The 8,278-nt window shown below is 43.7% G+C and overlaps 1 pseudogene; it reads right to left on the reverse strand.

Moving 5' to 3' along the window:
* Positions 1 to 1,045: 1,045 nt before the first annotated feature.
* On the reverse strand, positions 1,046 to 3,929 carry LOC133983296 (uncharacterized protein K02A2.6-like; annotated as a pseudogene).
* Positions 3,930 to 8,278: the final 4,349 nt, after the last annotated feature.

Genomic DNA, 8,278 nt, shown 5'->3' on the forward strand with positions numbered 1-8,278 from the left:
AGGACCTAATATCTGAGATCTTGTCAATGAAAAACCTTAGGAAATCTTCACACAGCTTAAGTGAAGGAACAACACCATTGTGGTTACAGGGGTTTAAAAGAGTATTTAAGGTGTTGAAAAGGTTTATGGCTATTAGCAGACACAAGATTGGATAAGAACAGACTCTTGGCAGTTTTAACAGCTTTCTGATACTGCAATAGACTGTTTTTTAAAATGTCCAAAGAAACGTGTAGATGATCTTTCTTCCACTTCCTCTCGGCGCGTCTACATACACGTCTTAAAGTGCGAGTGGTGTCATTAAGCCATGGCTCTGTTACTGGCTTGGGGCGTTTACACCTAAAAGGCGCCACCAAATCCAATATGTCAATGCAAGTACAATTAAAAGTGTCTAAAAGTTCATCAGGAGTAAGAGTACCATACTGATCCTCAGTATGTAGCACAGAATGATTAAAAGCTTCAGAAAAATCAGAAGCAGTCGAAGGGTTAATTGTGCGCACACGGCGGTTCGTGGCGCACCGTTTCACATGGGAGAGAGGCAGTGTAATATTAAAGTGCAACATATACTTCGTTGAGCTGACTTTATTTGCAGGACCCATCATGGCATAGTACATGACCAACGTGTTAGTACCATTTTAGCATGTCTTCTTTGCATACACACAGACTGCCTAATCATAAAATACTCCAATCCAGGTGCGCCCTCTATAGGTATTCAACTGTAACAGAACACAATAGTCACTCTACAACATCCCTCCCCTGTTAAATTCAAACTACACCACAGTTTGTATGTAATCCAACACTACATAACTATAATAAATCACTGTTTGCCTAAAAACAGCAACAAACATCCTCTTATGACTTTTCTTCTAATCTTGTAAGAGAATAAAATACAGCATGCCCCAACAATATGCATGTATAAATCAGATAACAAATATATCTTGTTTTTAAAAAAATGTTTTTTATAGTCTCATCCCAAAATATGACAAATGTGTGTTTAACATTACTACCGTACTCAACTTAAAGAAAACACAATCTTGTCTCTGCATCTTAAACATGCCTTTTCACTTAACCACAAAGTCTTTGAAATGAGCTGGTGATCTCTTGTGTCTTTGAGATCTGAACAGCTCCTCAGTGGGCGAACCACCAGGTGTACTGTCCTCCTTGTTTTGCTTCACAGTAAGGGAAGCTTTGTCATCCACTGGTGTAGTGTTTGTGTCCTCTGGTCCTATGTTGGTTACTGTTGGAGGTACCACATGCTCCTCAGGTGTAATATCTGGTATCAGAATTGGCAGATCTTGCTCCTGTCTGCTGAACAGTTGATCCACGTGTCTCCTGACAACTTTACCATTTCCCAGCAGCACTGTATAAGACACTGGTCCCGTGATCTCCTGTATCAGTCCTGGTATCCATTTAGGTCCACATCCATAGTTTTTGGTATAGATAGAGTCTCCTGTTGCAAAGTTGCGCTCTTTTGCGTGTTTGTCATGGTGGGTTTTTTGGCTTGCTTGTTTTGACTCCACCTTTTTTTTAAAGTCAGGATGTATGAGATCCAATGTACACCTCAACTTCCGACTCATCATCATCTCAGCAGGTGAAAGTCCAGTAGTTGACTGTGGAGTGATGCAATAGCTAAACAGAGCCCTATTTAACCTTGTCTCCAGTGTATCACCGCTGCTCTTTTTCATGAGTTCTTTAAAAGTCTGTACAGCCCTTTCTGCTAAGCCGTTAGATGAACAGTGGTACGGTGCTGATGTGACACGTGTGATTCCATTCCGTGTCATGAATTCTTTGGTTTGTTCACTGACAAAACACTGTGCATTGTCAGACACAATCATTTCTGGAATACCATGTGTGCTGACACTGTTTCTCAAGCAATTTAGTGTGTTTGCTGATGTAGCTGATGCTACTGGATACACATTTAACCACTTTGAGTGCGCATCCACAATGACTAAGAACATTTTATCCATAAAGGGACCTGCATAATCTATGTGGAGCCTCCTCCATGGCTTCTCAGGCCACTCCCAGGGGTGGAGTGGTGCACAAGCAGGTGCCTTTCTGTGTTCTTGGCATGTGGAGCATAACTTTACCTTATTCTCTATGTCATTGTCCATGTGTGGCCACCACATGTAACTTCGTGCCAGGCATTTCATGCGGCTCATTCCCGGGTGTGACTGGTGTAACTGTTCCATCATAGGAGCTCGTCCCCTCTCCGGTATCACTATGCGGGCTCCCCACAACACACAACCATCCTGTACACTCAGCTCATGTTGTCTTTGTCGATAATGTACAAAGTCTCTGTCCTGATTCTTTGGCCATTCTCTCAGTACATACTCACGTACTCGTGAGAGTATAGGATCCTTATCTGTCCATTTTTTTAGTTGCTCTGAAGTCATCAGTGGTGGATGCTCCTGATCCAACATTAACACATGTTCCTCTGGTGCTGGAACACTTGGTGTATCAGGTAGTGGGAGACGGCTAAGAGCGTCAGCGTTACCATTGTTTTTACCTGCTCTATACATGATAACATACTCATATGCTCTTAACAGTACAGCCCATCTCATTATCCTCTGGGATGCCATCTGTGGCACCGCTTTCATCTCATGGAATAAGCCTAGCAAGGGCTTGTGATCTGTATAAATCACAAATTTACTTCCATATTGATACTCCAAAAATGACAGCTAGTCCCTCCTTATCGAGCTGGGAGTAATTATGTTCTGCCGCTGAAAGTGTGCGTGATGCAAACCCTATAGGTTTCTCTGTTCCATCTGACATGCGGTGAGCCAGCACTGCTCCAACTCCATATGGAGAAGCGTCACAGCACAGTATCAGTTCTTTTTGTTCATCATAGTGCACTAACACACTGCTCGATTGCAAAAGCTCTTTTGACTGCTTGAAAGCTTTATTTTGCTTGGGTCCCCAAGACCACAGTTCATCCTTCCTCAACAGTTTGTGCATAGGTGCCAGTAATGTCGACAGATTTGGCAGGAATTTATTGTAGAACTTCAACAGTCCCAAATAAGCTTTTAGCTCCATTACTGATGTGGGAGTGGGAGCCTCCTGAACTGCTTTCACTTTTGCTGGCAACGGATGCAACCCTGCCTTGTCCACTTGATGTCCTAAGAATGTAACTTCTTTGTCCATAAACTCACACTTGCTCCTTTTTAAGCAAAGTCCTGCATCCTCCAGTCGATGTAGTACTTGATCCAGTGTTTGCAGGTGATCTTTACTATCTTTCCCTGTCAGAATGATGTCGTCCAAATACACTGCCACATTTGCCAATCCCTGCAGCACACCCTCCATAGTACGCTGAGAGATGGCTGGACTGGAGCTCACCCCAAAAGGTAACCTTGTGTATGTGAACAGTCCCTTATGTGTGATCACTGTGACATATTTCGTGATTCCTCATCCAGTACTATTTGCTGATATGCATGGCTCATGTCTAACTTGGTATATGTCTCTCCTCCAGTTAAACAGGCTATCATGTCCTCCATTTTTGGAATGGGGTACTGCTCAATAGGTGACACTTTGTTTATGGTGAGTTTATAGTCACCACAAATTCTCGCTCTGGAGTCTGGTTTTAAAACTGGTACAATGGGTGCAAGCCATTCTGAGAACTTCACTGGCTCTATGATTTTCTCATATAAGAGCCTCTCTATCTGTTGCTCGACTTTCTTTTTCATTGCAAAAGGCACTGACCTTGGCTTGTAGAAACAGGGTGTGGCATCACTAGCTACATGTATTTTTGCAGTGAAGCCTTTTAACATCCCTAGCTCTGCTTAGAACACTGCTTCATGCCTTGAAAGTACTTCCTGTAGATTGTTTTCTCTGTCCTCTATCTTGTGTACAGGTTGCCAGTCCACTTTGAGAGCTTTAAGCCAACCTCGTCCCAGTAGACTTGTCCCTGAACCTTTGACAACCACCACTGCTAACATCTTAGCAATGCCTTCGTGTTCAACTTTGACCTTTGTCGCTCCTAATACGGGCACTTTATGGCCATGGTACGTACTTTTTTATGGGCTCTTCTCTGGGGATGATTATCTCTTCATTTATGTTGTACATGGTCATTGCCCTATCCTTAATGTGATATATAGTGGAAACATCCTCACTATCACTATCACTCCCTTCCTGCCTCTCATCCCCTTTAAAGTGCTTAGCCTTTTTCTTTCCCCCTATTGTCATCCTGCAGGCCCTCTTTATGTGTCCCACTTTACCACAAACGTGGCACTTTTCATTGGCAAACCTGCAGACCTTAGCCAGATGGTTGTCACCTCCACATCTGTAGCACTTCTTCATTTCCTGCTGAAGTTTTGAACGCATGTCGTTCACTTTGTTGACAGAGCCCGCCGCACGGCTCCATTTGCCCTGCTCCTTCATGCCATGTAAATCCACAATGTCTCTGTTTGCCGCCTCCATGGCCTGCGCAAACTTGAGGGCTTTGTCAAAAGTCAAACCATCCTCCGACAGCAGCCTCCGCTGAATCCTGTCGTCATTTATGCCGCACACAAGACGGTCTCTCAGCATCGCCGTCAAAGATTCCCCATAATTACAGTCCTGCGCTAGCTTCCTTAGCTCTGCCACATAGTCACCCACAGTCTCGTCAGACTTTCTGTTTCGTGTATTAAACTTCCATCGTTGCATTATTTCACTAGGTTTAAGGTGAAAATGATTTCTAAACAGCCTTACCAGGTCACCGTAAGACTTATCTCCGGGTTTGTCGGGACTGAGCAGGTTTCTCATCAGTGCATATGTCTGCGCGCCTACTCCACTCAGCAGCACAGCTTGTTTCTTTTCTTCATTGTCGATGTCATTTGCCACGAAGAAATGGTCGAAAATCTCACAGTACTCTTCCCAAGTCTGTGACTTGCAATCAAAAGGTGACACCGACCCCACTGTGGCAGCCATGGTTTTTCCTTACAGAGAGCGTCCAGCTTCCTTCACGCCGTCAGCACAACGTCTGTAGTTCACGGTCGGACTGTTAGCACTAGCCTAGCTTCAGGTCACTCGCTAACTCAGCCAGCACCGCGCCCGCAGTCTTAACTCGCCGTTTCACTTCAGGCTTTTATCCTTGTCGCCGATGTGATATCATCGGATATCAATTAATAGAAGTGCAACATATACTTCGTTGAGCTGACTTTATTTGCAGGACCCATCACGGCATAGTACATGACCAACGTGTTAGTACCATTTTAGCATGTCTTCTTTGCATACACACAGACTGCCTAATCATAAGATACTCCAATCCAGGTGCGCCCTCTATAGGTATTCAACTGTAACAGAACACAATAGTCACTCTACAACAATAGGTCTGTAGTTGGTTAACATGGAAGCATCCAGCGTTCTCAACAAACCCGCGCCTGTTTCAAACGAAGCAACTTGGAGCGCCATTTCAAAACGGCGCATCCAAAATTCAATGAAAGTTATCCGCTTGGCAGTGAACTCAGAAAGAGGAAAATAGCACAGCACACTGCTTCACTTTGTGAGCAGCAAAATCATATCCACAGGACCACCTCCACTGCAGAAACTTTAACAGAGGCATCTTTTGAGATAGCGTTGATTTTGCCACGGGCCAAAAAAACTTTCTCAGACTCAGAAATAGTAAGAGACTGCTTTTTTGGCTTCAGCAGAAATACTGTTCACAGACTTTGACAACAAGGACACAATCCTTAAACAAATGAAAGGATTAAGGTTGTCTGATTCAACAATAATGAGGCGGATGGAAGACATCGGAAAGTTGTTGACCAGTTGTTGGCTGATCTGTGCGCAGCACCTTGTTTCAGCATCGCAGTGGATGAAAGCACAGACGTCACCGATGTTGCTCAGCTGTGCGTTTGGGTGAGATTCCCAAAAGAAAACTCTTTTCGAGAGGAAATGTTGTGCTTACTACCACTCCATGGCCAAACAAGAGGTGAGGATATTCTGAATGCACTTTTGGTATTTTTTCGAGGAAAATCATCTCAACTGGTCCAAACTTGCAAGTGTGTGTACTGATGGTGCCCCAAGCATGCGAGGCAAAGAGAAGGGTCTTGTTGTCATGAAAAAAAGAGATGAATGCCCAATTTCATTACCTTCCACTGCATCATCCATCAGGAGGCACTAGTGTCAAAGCTCAGAAACAATGAATTCCAAAATGTGATGTGAAAGGGTTGTGCATGTGGTCAATTACATTGTTTAAAGAGCACTAAAGCACAGCCAGTTCAGACAGTTAATTCAAGACTATGACACAGAGTACAGCGATTTAGTCCCGTGGAAAGGTGCAGCGATTTAGTCCCGTGGAAAGGTGCTGGAGCAGTTCCTGAGCCTCCTTCCTGAAATCAACACTTTCTTGGACAGCAAGGGGAAACACCAGCCAGACTTGAAAGACCCACACTGGATCATACAGCTGGCCCTTGTTTCGACTTGAGCTAATTCTACTTGCTAAATCATACGCTATGTGTTAGCTCAGTCTGTGTGTTCGTTAAATGAAAGGATAGGAGAAGATGAGCGGTCTCACAGGCTATTTTATTTAGCAGTAAATGAATAAAACATACAGAGCTCTGGGTCGAGATCTTCCTGTCCCTGATGAACAACAGTGTGTGTCAGTTCATGAAGTCCGACTGCTATCCTTTCCCTGACCCCTTTTATACAAAAATACAATCAGATATAATGTGTGAGGTGCTGTCGTCTCCTGATTGGCTGTTGATCTGACTCCATCCTCCATCTTCTCACAGTCCAGGATATGTGACCTTCCTGTGACCTCCTTAAACAGGCGCAATAGTGACTTCCATGTGACCCCCTTCTTCTGAAACTACACAATCACCAGACCTCCTGTGGGGGTTTTATGGTTAGTTCTTCTGAAACTACACAATCACCAGACCTCCTGTGGGGGTTTTATGGTTAGTTCTGCATTGTTTAACAAAGGATGGTCAGGGCTCTGACTGAATGTTTGACCCCGCTCTCCTGTTAATAATAAACCTTTAACCTATGCAAGTGGGACGTGTCAACATCCAGAATCTACCTATTTAATTACACTTCAGGGTAAACTGTCTTCATGCATTCTTATTACACAACAAGCTTACTGCTTTCAGATTGTTACACATAGGACCACATATTTATATGAAACAAACAACAAAGTAATTAATCCCCTTATGTGATATTTTAGCAGTGGCCAATTCATAGCATATATCTACACCCTCCTTACTGACATTACCTGTCACTTGAACGCTATCAACTTGCAGCTCCAAGGGAGAGACAAGCTTCCAAGTGACATGCTGAAGTCAGTCAGAGCATTCCAAAACAAAATAACTGCTCTGTGGATACCTGACAGAGAACTCATCCACTTCCCAAAACTCAGAGCAACAACTACAAGTGACCCATCTCTTCAGCAGCACTTCAGCTACAGAGGATTTGTTGAAGTTTTGGAGGAGCTGAAGGGTGAGTTTGAATCCAGATTCATGTGGATGAACATAAGGCGATTTTCATTTTTATTGAAAACCCCTTCCATGTTAATGTATCCTCTCTCACTCCAACCATCACACAGCTCTGCCCTGGTAATCGTGCCGCTCTGGAGAGTGAAATAATTGAGATGCAAACAAATGACATTCTCCAAGTTCTTCATGAGCACCTGTGAGTCAACATTTTCAACCATGAACAATATCAAGAGAAAACAGAAAAACCGACTGACCCATGCTCATCTTGAATGCCTCACTGTGATTGCAACAACAAACTACAAATACAACATGAAGAAAGTCAAGGACATGCATGCCAGCTTCCACTCATCCCAGTTTTAAGGTAAATATGGTCTTAATTGAAAATGTATTGGCTGTGTTGTTTCTTTTTTTGTGAGATGTCCAATTTATATGTAGAAATGCACATTTGCAGAGGTGACTTGGTATGTTGTTGTAAAAGTGGCTCTCCCCTTGATTTTGCTCTGCCAATGTGGCTCTTGTGAAAAAAATAGTGATTATCACTGCTCTATGAACATGTCGTGAGCCTGTCAAAAGTCAAGCATTACAGTAGAAAACAAAAAGGAGAAGATAACAATCCACGTCGCTTCTTGAGCTGGATAATTGATGGTGGTTAAGATCCTCACCCTTGCTTCAATGTTGCATGTCAAAGAAGAACTGCCCTCACACTGCCGTAAATGCGCATACACCTGCCTCCACTAGCGTTAGCCATCCCGGCTAAACGGGCAAGACTCCGTCTACACACCGAGCCTCAGACGAGACTCCGTTCTCGGAGCTCTGCTCGGCATCCAATCCTTCCTACGTGACGTGGATGTCCGCTTCCAACTTAAAAAAATCCC

This window comes from Scomber scombrus, chromosome 7 (assembly GCF_963691925.1).
Source record: "Scomber scombrus chromosome 7, fScoSco1.1, whole genome shotgun sequence".
NCBI lineage: Eukaryota > Metazoa > Chordata > Actinopteri > Scombriformes > Scombridae > Scomber > Scomber scombrus.